Genomic DNA, 15,964 nt, shown 5'->3' on the forward strand with positions numbered 1-15,964 from the left:
CTAATATTTACACTACACTGTGGACTGACTGACCACAACATTTACAGGAGACTGTGGACTGACTGACTACAGCTTTTACAATAAACTGTGGAAAGACTAACCACAGTCATCCCTGAGATAAGCAATTTTGGCCCTAGTGTGTTATTGCTGTGTATAGCATGTAGCAGGAACATATTATCATATAGGTTGTCTTTTTACAGGTGACTGAATCCCAATGAGATATTAGAATGTGAAATTTTTGTTTGTGGACTCCAAGAAGAGAATCAGAGGAATCACATAACAGGTAATTAATTCTCGTATTAATTACTGATAATCGTTGGTCTAGGCTTAAGTTCTAGACTGGCAGAGGTGTAATAACACCCACCTTCCTGATACATGACAATATACTGTATGTGTTTTTTCAAATGTACATCTTCTATACACAACTCCTAGTATAACACCACCATATCTCAGGTACAGAGATAAGGATCATTTCTTCTCATTATCCTCTGTCTTTTATTTCATAACCCACCTGATCTGAGCGGTGACACAATCAATACCATGATGACGCGACACTCACCACAGCATTCACCCTAGACCAGGGACTGACAGAACACAGCATTTACACTAGGTGTGCATTGACTGAGCACAGTAGTTATACAATACTCTGGAATGACTGACCACAACATTTACAATAGACTGTGCACCGACTGACCATTGTATTTACACTAGGTGGGGACCGACCGAGCACAGTAATAATACCATACTGTGGACTGACTGTCTATATCATTTGCACTAGTCTGTGGTCTAACTGACAACATTCACAATAGATTATAGACCGCTCATCCCAGCATTAACACTAGTTGTGGACTTATTAACCCCAGTATTTTTGTTGAACTAAGGACCGATTGATTCTAATATTTACACTACACTGTGGATTGATTGACCACAACATTTACAGTAGACTGTGGACTGACTGACTACAGCTTTTACAATAAACTGTGGAAAGACTAACCACAGTCATTATCCCTGAGATAAGTAATTTTGGCCCTAGTGTGTTATTGGTGTGTATAGCATGTAGCAGGAACATATTATCATATAGGTTGTCTTTTTACAGGTGACTGAATCCCAATGAGATATTAGAATGTGAAATTTTTGTTTGTGGACTCCAAGAAGATAATCCTAGGAATCACATAACAGGTAATTAATTCTTGTATTAATTACTGATAATCGTTGGTCTAGGCTTAAGTTCTAGACTGGCGGAGGTGTAATAACACCCACCTTCCTGATACATGACAATATACTGTATGTGTTTTTTCAAATGTACATCTTCTATACACAACTCCTAGTATAACACCACCATATCTCAGGTACAGAGATAAGGATCATTTCTTCTCATTATCCTCTGTCTTTTATTTCATAACCCACCTGATCTGAGCGGTGACACAATCAATACCATGATTACGCGACACTCACCACAGCATTCACCCTAGACCAGGGACTGACAGAACACAGCATTTACACTAGGTGTGCATTGACTGAGCACAGTAGTTATACAATACTCTGGAATGACTGACCACAACATTTACAATAGACTGTGCACCGACTGACCATTGTATTTACACTAGGTGGGGACCGACCGAGCACAGTAATAATACCATACTGTGGACTGACTGTCTATATCATTTGCACTAGTCTGTGGTCTAACTGACCACAACATTCACAATAGATTATAGACAGGCTCATCCCAGCATTAACACTAGTTGTGGACTTATTAACCCCAGTATTTTTGTTGAACTAAGGACCGATTGATTCTAATATTTCCACTACACTGTGGATTGATTGACCACAACATTTACAGTAGACTGTGGACTGACTGACTACAGCTTTTACAATAAACTGTGGAAAGACTAACCACAGTCATTATCCCTGAGATAAGTAATTTTGTACCTAGTGTGTTATTGGTGTGTATAGCATGTAGCAGGAACATATTATCATATAGATTGTCTTTTTACAGGTGACTGAATCCCAATGAGATATTAGAATGTGAAATTTTTGTTTGTGGACTCCAAGAAGAGAATCAGAGGAATCACATAACAGGTAATTAATTCTCGTATTAATTACTGATAATCGTTGGTCTAGGCTTAAGTTCTAGACTGGCGGAGGTGTAATAACACCCACCTTCCTGATACATGACAATATACTGAATGTGTTTTTTCAAATGTACATCTTCTATACACAACTCCTAGTATAACACCACCATTTCTCAGGTACAGAGATAAGGATCATTTCTTCTCATGTCTTTTATTTCATAACCCACCTGATCTGAGCGGTGACAGAATCAATACCATGATTACGCGACACTCACCACAGCATTCACCCTAGACCAGGGACTGACAGAACACAGCATTTACACTAGGTGTGCATTGACTGAGCACAGTAGTTATACTATACTCTGGAATGACTGACCACAACATTTACAATAGACTGTGCACCGACTGACTTTTGTATTTACACTAGGTGGGGACCGACCGAGCACAGTAATAATACCATACTGTGGACTGACTGTCTATATCATTTGCACTAGTCTGTGGTCTAACTGACCACAACATTCACAATAGATTATAGACCGGCTCATCCCAGCATTAACACTAGTTGTGGACTTATTAACCCCAGTATTTTTGTTGAACTAAGGACCGATTGATTCTAATATTTCCACTACACTGTGGATTGATTGACCACAACATTTACAGTAGACTGTGGACTGACTGACTACAGCTTTTACAATAAACTGTGGAAAGACTAACCACAGTCATTATCCCTGAGATAAGTAATTTTGTACCTAGTGTGTTATTGGTGTGTATAGCATGTAGCAGGAACATATTATCATATAGGTTGTCCTTTTACAGGTGACTGAATCCCAATGAGATATTAGAATGTGAAATTTTTGTTTGTGGACTCCAAGAAGAGAATCAGAGGAATCACATAACAGGTAATTAATTCTCGTATTAATTACTGATAATCGTTGGTCTAGGCTTAAGTTCTAGACTGGCGGAGGTGTAATAACACCCACCTTCCTGATACATGACAATATACTGTATGTGTTTTTTCAAATGTACATCTTCTATACACAACTGCTAGTATAACACCACCATATCTCAGGTACAGAGATAAGGATCATTTCTTCTCATTATCCTCTGTCTTTTATTTCATAACCCACCTGATCTGAGCGGTGACACAATCAATACCATGATTACGCGACACTCACCACAGCATTCACCCTAGACCAGGGACTGACAGAACACAGCATTTGCACTAGGTGTGCATTGACTGAGCACAGTAGTTATACAATACTCTGGAATGACTGACCACAACATTTACAATAGACTGTGCACCGACTGACCATAGTATTTACACTAGGTGGGGACCGACCGAGCACAGTAACAATACCATACTGTGGATTGACTGTCTATATCATTTGCACTAGTCTGTGGTCTAACTGACCACAACATTCACAATAAATTGTAGACCGGCTCATCCCAGCAATAACACTGGTTGTGGACTTATTAACCCCAGTATTTTTGTTGAACTAAGGACAGATTGATTCTAATATTTACACTACACTGTGGATTGACTGACCACAACATTTACAGTAGACTGTGGACTGACTGACTACAGCTTTTACAATAAACTGTGGAAAGACTAACCACAGTCATTATCCCTGAGATAAGTAATTTGGGCCCTAGTGTGTTATTGGTGTGTATAGCATGTAGCAGGAACATATTATCATATAGGTTGTCTTTTTACAGGTGACTGAATCCCAATGAGATATTAGAACGTGAAATTTTTGTTTCTGGACTCCAAGAAGAGAATCAGAGGAATCACATAACAGGTAATTAATTCTCGTATTAATTGCTGATAATCGTTGGTCTAGGCTTAAGTTCTAGACTGGCGGAGGTGTAATAACACCCACCTTCCTGATACATGACAATATACTGTATGTGTTTTTTCAAATGTACATCTTCTATACACAACTCCTAGTATAACACCACCATATCTCAGGTACAGAGATAAGGATCATTTCTTCTCATTATCCTCTGTCTTTTATTTCATAACCCACCTGATCTGAGCAGTGACACAATCAATACCATGATTACGTGACACTCACCACAGCATTCACCCTAGACCAGGGACTGACAGAACACAGCATTTGCACTAGGTGTGCATTGACTGAGCACAGTAGTTATACAATACTCTGGAATGACTGACCACAACATTTACAATAGACTGTGCACCGACTGACCATTGTATTTACACTAGGTGGGGACCGACCGAGCACAATAATAATACCATACTGTGGACTGACTGTCTATATCATTTGCACTAGTCTGTGGTCTAACTGACCACAACATTCACAATAGATTATAGACCGGCTCATCCCAGCATTAACACTAGTTGTGGACTTATTAACCCCAGTATTTTTGTTGAACTAAGGACCGATTGATTCTAATATTTACACTACACTGTGGATTGATTGACCAAAACATTTACAGTAGACTGTGGACTGACTGACTACAGCTTTTACAATAAACTGTGGAAAGACTAACCACAGTCATTCACCCTGAGATAAGTAATTTGGGCCCTAGTGTGTTATTGGTGTGTATAGCATGTAGCAGGAACATATTATCATATAGTTTGTCTGTTTACAGGTGACTGAATCCCAATGAGATATTAGAACGTGAAATTTTTGTTTCTGGTCTCCAAGAAGAGAATCAGAGGAATCACATAACAGGTAATTAATTCTCGTATTAATTACTGATAATCGTTGGTCTAGGCTTAAGTTCTAGACTGGCGGAGGTGTAATAACACCCACCTTCCTGATACATGACAATATACTGTATGTGTTTTTTCAAATGTACATCTTCTATACACAACTCCTAGTATAACACCACCATATCTCAGGTACAGAGATAAGGATCATTTCTTCTCATTATCCTCTGTCTTTTATTTCATAACCCACCTGATCTGAGCGGTGACACAATCAATACCATGATTACGCGACACTCACCACAGCATTCACCCTAGACCAGGGACTGACAGAGCACAGCATTTACACTAGGTGTGCATTGACTGAGCACAGTAGTTATACAATACTCTGGAATGACTGACCACAACATTTAAAATAGACTGTGCACCGACTGACCATTGTATTTACACTAGGTGGGGACCGACCGAGCACAGTAATAATACCATACTGTGGACTGACTGTCTATATCATTTGCACTAGTCTGTGGTCTAACTGACCACAACATTCACAATAGATTATAGACTGGCTCATCCCAGCATTAACACTAGTTGTGGACTTATTAACCCCCGTATTTTTGTTGAACTAAGGACCGATTGATTCTAATATTTCCACTACACTGTGGATTGATTGACCACAACATTTACAGTAGACTGTGGACTGACTGACTACAGCTTTTACAATAAACTGTGGAAAGACTAACCACAGTCATTATCCCTGAGATAAGTAATTTTGTACCTAGTGTGTTATTGGTGTGTATAGCATGTAGCAGGAACATATTATCATATAGGTTGTCCTTTTACAGGTGACTGAATCCCAATGAGATATTAGAATGTGAAATTTTTGTTTATGGACTCCAAGAAGAGAATCAGAGGAATCACATAACAGATAATTAATTCTCGTATTAATTACTGATAATCGTTGGTCTAGGCTTAAGTTCTAGACTGGCGGAGGTGTAATAACACCCACCTTCCTGATACATGACAATATACTCTTTGTGTTTTTTCAAATGTACACCTTCTATACACAACTCCTAGTATAACACCACCATATCTCAGGTACAGAGATAAGGATCATTTCTTCTCATTATCCTCTGTCTTTTATTTCATAACCCACCTGATCTGAGCGGTGACACAATCAATACCATGATTACGCGACACTCACCACAGCATTCACCCTAGATCAGGGACTGACAGAACACAGCATTTGCACTAGGTGTGCATTGACTGAGCACAGTAGTTATAGAATACTCTGGAATGACTGACCACAACATTTACAATAGACGGTGCACCGACTGACCATAGTATTTACACTAGGTGGGGACCGACCGAGCACAGTAATAATACCATACTGTGGACTGACTGTCTATATCATTTGCACTAGTCTGTGGTCTAACTGACCACAACATTCACAATAGATTATAGACCGGCTCATCCCAGCATTAACACTAGTTGTGGACTTATTAACCCCAGTATTTTTGTTGAACTAAGGACCGATTGATTCTAATATTTACACTACACTGTGGATTGATTAACCACAAGATTTACAGTAGACTGTGGACTGACTGACTACAGCTTTTACAATAAACTGTGGAAAGACTAACTACAGGCATTCACCCTGAGATAAGTAATTTTGTCCCTAGTGTGTTATTGGTGTGTATAGCATGTAGCAGGAACATATTATCATATAGTTTGTCTTTTTACAGGTGACTGAATCCCAATGAGATATTAGAACGTGAAATTTTTGTTTGTGGACTCCAAGAAGAGAATCAGAGGAATCACATAACAGGTAATTAATTCTCGTATTAATTACTGATAATCGTTGGTCTAGGCTTAAGTTCTAGACTGGCGGAGGTGTAATAACACCCACCTTCCTGATACATGACAATATACTGTATGTGTTTTTTCAAATGTACATCTTCTATACACAACTCCTAGTATAACACCACCATATCTCAGGTACAGAGATAAGGATCATTTCTTCTCATTATCCTCTGTCTTTTATTTCATAACCCACCTGATCTGAGCAGTGACACAATCAATACCATGATTACGTGACACTCACCACAGCATTCACCCTAGACCAGGGACTGACAGAACACAGCATTTGCACTAGGTGTGCATTGACTGAGCACAGTAGTTATACAATACTCTGGAATGACTGACCACAACATTTACAATAGACTGTGCACCGACTGACCATTGTATTTACACTAGGTGGGGACCGACCGAGCACAATAATAATACCATACTGTGGACTGACTGTCTATATCATTTGCACTAGTCTGTGGTCTAACTGACCACAACATTCACAATAGATTATAGACCGGCTCATCCCAGCATTAACACTAGTTGTGGACTTATTAACCCCAGTATTTTTGTTGAACTAAGGACCGATTGATTCTAATATTTACACTACACTGTGGATTGATTGACCAAAACATTTACAGTAGACTGTGGACTGACTGACTACAGCTTTTACAATAAACTGTGGAAAGACTAACCACAGTCATTCACCCTGAGATAAGTAATTTGGGCCCTAGTGTGTTATTGGTGTGTATAGCATGTAGCAGGAACATATTATCATATAGTTTGTCTGTTTACAGGTGACTGAATCCCAATGAGATATTAGAACGTGAAATTTTTGTTTCTGGTCTCCAAGAAGAGAATCAGAGGAATCACATAACAGGTAATTAATTCTCGTATTAATTACTGATAATCGTTGGTCTAGGCTTAAGTTCTAGACTGGCGGAGGTGTAATAACACCCACCTTCCTGATACATGACAATATACTGTATGTGTTTTTTCAAATGTACATCTTCTATACACAACTCCTAGTATAACACCACCATATCTCAGGTACAGAGATAAGGATCATTTCTTCTCATTATCCTCTGTCTTTTATTTCATAACCCACCTGATCTGAGCGGTGACACAATCAATACCATGATTACGCGACACTCACCACAGCATTCACCCTAGACCAGGGACTGACAGAGCACAGCATTTACACTAGGTGTGCATTGACTGAGCACAGTAGTTATACAATACTCTGGAATGACTGACCACAACATTTAAAATAGACTGTGCACCGACTGACCATTGTATTTACACTAGGTGGGGACCGACCGAGCACAGTAATAATACCATACTGTGGACTGACTGTCTATATCATTTGCACTAGTCTGTGGTCTAACTGACCACAACATTCACAATAGATTATAGACTGGCTCATCCCAGCATTAACACTAGTTGTGGACTTATTAACCCCCGTATTTTTGTTGAACTAAGGACCGATTGATTCTAATATTTCCACTACACTGTGGATTGATTGACCACAACATTTACAGTAGACTGTGGACTGACTGACTACAGCTTTTACAATAAACTGTGGAAAGACTAACCACAGTCATTATCCCTGAGATAAGTAATTTTGTACCTAGTGTGTTATTGGTGTGTATAGCATGTAGCAGGAACATATTATCATATAGGTTGTCCTTTTACAGGTGACTGAATCCCAATGAGATATTAGAATGTGAAATTTTTGTTTATGGACTCCAAGAAGAGAATCAGAGGAATCACATAACAGATAATTAATTCTCGTATTAATTACTGATAATCGTTGGTCTAGGCTTAAGTTCTAGACTGGCGGAGGTGTAATAACACCCACCTTCCTGATACATGACAATATACTCTTTGTGTTTTTTCAAATGTACACCTTCTATACACAACTCCTAGTATAACACCACCATATCTCAGGTACAGAGATAAGGATCATTTCTTCTCATTATCCTCTGTCTTTTATTTCATAACCCACCTGATCTGAGCGGTGACACAATCAATACCATGATTACGCGACACTCACCACAGCATTCACCCTAGATCAGGGACTGACAGAACACAGCATTTGCACTAGGTGTGCATTGACTGAGCACAGTAGTTATAGAATACTCTGGAATGACTGACCACAACATTTACAATAGACTGTGCACCGACTGACCATAGTATTTACACTAGGTGGGGACCGACCGAGCACAGTAATAATACCATACTGTGGACTGACTGTCTATATCATTTGCACTAGTCTGTGGTCTAACTGACCACAACATTCACAATAGATTATAGACCGGCTCATCCCAGCATTAACACTAGTTGTGGACTTATTAACCCCAGTATTTTTGTTGAACTAAGGACCGATTGATTCTAATATTTACACTACACTGTGGATTGATTAACCACAAGATTTACAGTAGACTGTGGACTGACTGACTACAGCTTTTACAATAAACTGTGGAAAGACTAACTACAGGCATTCACCCTGAGATAAGTAATTTTGTCCCTAGTGTGTTATTGGTGTGTATAGCATGTAGCAGGAACATATTATCATATAGTTTGTCTTTTTACAGGTGACTGAATCCCAATGAGATATTAGAACGTGAAATTTTTGTTTGTGGACTCCAAGAAGAGAATCAGAGGAATCACATAACAGGTAATTAATTCTCGTATTAATTACTGATAATCGTTGGTCTAGGCTTAAGTTCTAGACTGGCGGAGGTGTAATAACACCCACCTTCCTGATACATGACAATATACTGTAGGTGTTTTTTCAAATGTACATCTTCTATACTCAACTCCTAGTATAACACCACCATATCTCAGGTACAGAGATAAGGATCATTTCTTCTCATTATCCTCTGTCTTTTATTTCATAACCCACCTGATCTGAGCGGTGACACAATCAATACCATGATTACGCGACACTCACCACAGCATTCACCCTAGACCAGGGACTGACAGAACATAGCATTTACACTAGGTGTGCATTGACTGAGCACAGTAGTTATACAATACTCTGGAATGACTGACCACAACATTTACAATAGACTGTGCACCGACTGACCATTGTATTTACAATAGGTGCGGACCGAACGAGCACAGTAATAATACCATACTGTGGACTGACTGTCTATATCATTTGCACTAGTCTGTGGTCTAACTGACCACAACATTCACAATAGATTATAGACCGGCTCATCCCAGCATTAACAATAGTTGTGGACTTATTAACCCCAGTATTTTTGTTGAACTAAGGACCGATTGATTCTAATATTTACACTACACTGTGGATTGATTGACCACAACATTTACAGTAGACTGTGGACTGACTGACTACAGCTTTTACAATAAACTGTGGAAAGACTAACCACAGTCATTATCCCTGAGATAAGTAATTTTGGCCCTAGTGTGTTATTGGTGTGTATAGCATGTAGCAGGAACATATTATCATATAGGTTGTCTTTTTACAGGTGACTGAATCCCAATGAGATATTAGAATGTGAAATTTTTGTTTGTGGACTCCAAGAAGAGAATCAGAGGAATCACATAACAGGTAATTAATTCTCGTATTAATTACTGATAATCGTTGGTCTAGGCTTAAGTTCTAGACTGGCGGAGGTGTAATAACACCCACCTTCCTGATACATGACAATATACTGTATGTGTTTTTTCAAAGGTACATCTTCTATACACAACTCCTAGTATAACACCACCATATCTCAGGTACAGAGATAAGGATCATTTCTTCTCATTATCCTCTGTCTTTTATTTCATAACCCACCTGATCTGAGCGGTGACACAATCAATACCATGATTACGCGACACTCACCACAGCATTCACCCTAGACCAGGGACTGACAGAACACAGCATTACACTAGGTGTGCATTGACTGAGCACAGTAGATATACAATACTCTGGAATGACTGACCACAACATTTACAATAGACTGTGCACCGACTGACTATTGTATTTACACTAGGTGGGGACCGACCGAGCACAGTAATAAAACCATACTGTGGACTGACTGTCTATATCATTTGCACTAGTCTGTGGTCTAACTGACCACAACATTCACAATAGATTATAGACCGGCTCATCCCAGCAATAACACTGGTTGTGGACTTATTAACCCCAGTATTTTTGTTGAACTAAGGACCGATTGATTCTAATATTTACACTACACTGTGGATTGATTGACCACAAGATTTACAGTAGACTGTGGACTGACTGACTACAGCTTTTACAATAAACTGTGGAAAGACTAACCACAGTCATTCACCCTGAGATAAGTAATTTGGGCCCTAGTGTGTTATTGGTGTGTATAGCATGTAGCAGGAACATATTATCATATAGTTTGTCTGTTTACAGGTGACTGAATCCCAATGAGATATTAGAACGTGAAATTTTTGTTCATGGTCTCCAAGAAGAGAATCAGAGGAATCACATAACAGGTAATTAATTCTCGTATTAATTACTGATAATCGTTGGTCTAGGCTTAAGTTCTAGACTGGCGGAGGTGTAATAACACCCACCTTCCTGATACATGACAATATACTGTATGTGTTTTTTCAAATGTACATCTTCTATACACAACTCCTAGTATAACACCACCATATCTCAGGTACAGAGATAAGGATCATTTCTTCTCATTATCCTCTGTCTTTTATTTCATAACCCACCTGATCTGAGCGGTGACACAATCAATACCATGATTACGCGACACTCACCACAGCATTCACCCTAGACCAGGGACTGACAGAACACAGCATTTACACTAGGTGTGCATTGACTGAGCACAGTAGTTATACAATACTCTGGTATGACTGACCACAACATTTAAAATAGACTGTGCACCGACTGACCATTGTAATTACACTAGGTGGGGACCGACAGAGCACAGTAATAATACCATACTGTGGACTGACTGTCTATATCATTTGCATTAGTCTGTGGTCTAACTGACCACAACATTCACAATAGATTATAGACCGGCTCATCCCAGCATTAAAACTGGTTGTGGACTTATTAACCCCAGTATTTTTGTTGAACTAAGGACCGATTGATTCTAATATTTCCACTACACTGTGGATTGATTGACCACAACATTTACAGTAGACTGTGGACTGACTGACTACAGCTTTTACAATAAACTGTGGAAAGACTAACCACAGTCATTATCCCTGAGATAAGTAATTTTGTACCTAGTGTGTTATTGGTGTGTATAGCATGTAGCAGGAACATATTATCATATAGGTTGTCCTTTTACAGGTGACTGAATCCCAATGAGATATTAGAATGTGAAATTTTTGTTTATGGACTCCAAGAAGAGAATCAGAGGAATCACATAACAGATAATTAATTCTCATATTAATTACTGATAATCGTTGGTCTAGGCTTAAGTTCTAGACTGGCGGAGGTGTAATAACACCCACCTTCCTGATACATGACAATATACTCTTTGTGTTTTTTCAAATGTACACCTTCTATACACAACTCCTAGTATAACACCACCATATCTCAGGTACAGAGATAAGGATCATTTCTTCTCATTATCCTCTGTCTTTTATTTCATAACCCACCTGATCTGAGCGGTGACACAATCAATACCATGATTATGCGACACTCACTACAGCATTCACCCTAGACCAGGGAATGACAGAACACAGCATTTACACTAGATGTGCATTGACTGAGCACAGTAGTTATAGAATACTCTGGAATGACTGACCACAACATTTACAATAGACTGTGCACCGACTGACCATAGTATTTACACTAGGTGGGGACCGACCGAGCACAGTAACAATACCATACTGTGGACTGACTGTCTATATCATTTGCACTAGTCTGTGGTCTAACTGACCACAACATTCACAATAGATTATAGACCGGCTCATCCCAGCATTAACACTAGTTGTGGACTTATTAACCCCAGTATTTTTGTTGAACTAAGGACCGATTGATTCTAATATTTACACTACACTGTGGATTGATTGACCACAACATTTACAGTAGACTGTGGACTGACTGACTACAGCTTTTACAATAAACTGTGGAAAGACTAACCACAGTCTTTATCCCTGAGATAAGTAATTTTGGCCCTAGTGTGTTATTGGTGTGTATAGCATGTAGCAGGAACATATTATCATATCGGTTGTCTTTTTACAGGTGACTGAATCCCAATGAGATATTAGAATGTGAAATTTTTGTTTGTGGACTCCGAGAAGAGAATCAGAGGAATCACATAACAGGTAATTAATTCTCGTATTAATTACTGATAATCGTTGGTCTAGGCTTAAGTTTTAGACTGACGGAGGTGTAATAAGACCCACCTTCCTGATACATGACAATATACTGTAGGTGTTTTTTCAAATGTACATCTTCTATACACAACTCCTAGTATAACACCACCATATCTCAGGTACAGAGATAAGGAACATTTGTTCTCATTATCCTCTGTCTTTTATTTCATAACCCACCTGATCTGAGCGGTGACACAATCAATACCATGATTACGCGACACTCACCACAGCATTCACCCTAGACCAGGGACTGACAGAACACAGCATTTGCACTAGGTGTGCATTGACTGAGCACAGTAGTTATACAATACTCTGGAATGACTGACCACAACATTTACAATAGACTGTGCACCGACTGACCACAGTATTTACACTAGGTGGGGACCGACCGAGCACAGTAATAATACCATACTGTGGACTGACTGTCTATATCATTTGCACTAGTCTGTGGTCTAACTGACCACAACATTCACAATAGATTATAGACCGGCTCATCCCAGCATTAACACTAGTTGTGGACTTATTAACCCCAGTATTTTTGTTGAACTAAGGACCGATTGATTCTAATATTTACACTACACTGTGGATTGATTAACCACAACATTTACAGTAGACTGTGGACTGACTGACTACAGCTTTTACAATAAACTGTGGAAAGACTAACCACAGTCATTATCCCTGAGATAAGTAATTTTGGCCCTAGTGTGTTATTGGTGTGTATAGCATGTAGCAGGAACATATTATCATATAGGTTGTCTTTTTACAGGTGACTGAATCCCAATGAGATATTAGAATGTGAAATGTTTGTTTGTGGACTCCAAAAAGAGAATCAGAGGAATCACATAACAGGTAATTAATTCTCGTATTAATTCCTGATAATCGTTGGTCTAGGCTTAAGTAATAGACTTTCGGAGGTGTAATAACACCCACATTCCTGATACATGACAATATACTGTATGTGTTTTTTCAAATGTACATGTTCTATACACAACTCCTAGTATAACACCACCATATCTCAGGTACAGAGATAAGGATCATTTCTTCTCATTATCCTCTGTCTTTTATTTCATAACCCACCTGATCTGAGCGGTGACACAATCAATACCATGATTACGCGACACTCACCACAGCATTCACCCTAGACCAGGGACTGACAGAACACAGCATTTACACTAGGTGTGCATTGACTGAGCACAATAGTTATACAATACTCTGGAATGACTGACCACAACATTCACAATAGATTATAGACCGGCTCATCCCAGCATTAACACTAGTTGTGGACTTATTAACCCCAGTATTTTTGTTGAACTAAGGACCGATTGATTCTAATATTTACACTACACTGTGGATTGATTGACCACAACATTTACAGTAGACTGTGGACTGAGTGTCTACAGCTTTTACAATAAACTGTGGAAAGACTAAGCACAGTCATTATCCCTGAGATAAGTAATTTTGGCCCTAGTGTGTTATTGGTGTGTATAGCATGTAGCAGGAACATATTATCATATAGGTTGTCTTTTTACAGGTGACTGAATCCCAATGAGATATTAGAATGTGAAATTTTTGTTTGTGGACTCCAAGAAGAGAATCAGAGGAATCACATAACAGGTAATTAATTCTCGTATTAATTACTGATAATCGTTGGTCTAGGCTTAAGGTCTAGACTGGCGGAGGTGTAATAACACCCACCTTCCTGATACATGACAATATACTGTATGTGTTTTTTCAAATGTACATCTTCTATACACAACTCCTAGTATAACACCACCATATCTCAGGTACAGAGATAAGGATCATTTCTTCTCATTATCCTCTGTCTTTTATTTCATAACCCACATGATCTGAGCGGTGACACAATCAATACCATGATTACGCGACACTCACCACAGCATTCACCCTAGACCAGGGACTGACAGAACACAGCATTTACACTAGGTGTACATTGACTGAGCACAGTAGTTATACAATACTCTGGAATGACTGACCACAACATTTACAATAGACTGTGCACCGACTGACCATTGTATTTACACTAGGTGGGACCGACCGAGCACAGTAATAATACCATACTGTGGACTGACTGTCTATATCATTTGCATTAGTATGTGGTCTAACTGACCACAACATTCACAATAGATTATAGACCGGCTCATCCCAGCATTAACACTAGTTGTGGACTTATTAACCCCAGTATTTTTGTTGAACTAAGGACCGATTGATTCTAATATTTACACTACACTGTGGATTGATTGACCACAACATTTACAGTAGACTGTGGACTGACTGACTACAGCTTTTACAATAAACTGTGGAAAGATTAACCACAGTCATTATCCCTGACATAAGTAATTTTGGCCCTAGTGTGTTATTGGTGTGTATAGCATGTAGCAGGAACATATTATCATATAGGTTGTCTTTTTACAGGTGACTGAATCCCAATGAGATATTAGAATGTGAAATTTTTGTTTGTGGACTCCAAGAAGAGAATCAGAGGAATCACATAACAGGTAATTAATTCTCGTATTAATTACTGATAATCGTTGGTCTAGGCTTAAGTTCTAGACTGGCTGAGGTGTAATAACACCCACCTTCCTGATACATGACAATATACTGTATGTGTTTTTTCAAATGTACATCTTCTATACACAACTCCTAGTATAACACCACCATATCTCAGGTACAGAGATAAGGATCATTTCTTCTCATTATCCTCTGTCTTTTATTTCATAACCCACCTGATCTGAGCGGTGACACAATCAATACCATGATTACGCAACACTCACCACAGCATTCACCCTAGACCAGGGACTGACAGAACACAGCATTTACACTAGGTGTGTATTGACTGAGCACAGTAGTTATACATTACTCTGGAATGACTGACCACAACATTTACAATAGACTGTGCACCGACTGACCATTGTATTTACACTAGGTGGGGACCGACCGAGCACAGTAATAATACCATACTGTGGACTGACTGTCTATATCATTTGCACTAGTCTGTGGTCTAACTGACCACAACATTCACAATAGA

This window comes from Phyllobates terribilis, unplaced genomic scaffold (genome assembly GCF_046119375.1).
Source record: "Phyllobates terribilis strain yellow unplaced genomic scaffold, ASM4611937v1 Scaffold_12__6_contigs__length_324123572, whole genome shotgun sequence".
In the NCBI taxonomy this organism is placed as follows: domain Eukaryota; kingdom Metazoa; phylum Chordata; class Amphibia; order Anura; family Dendrobatidae; genus Phyllobates; species Phyllobates terribilis.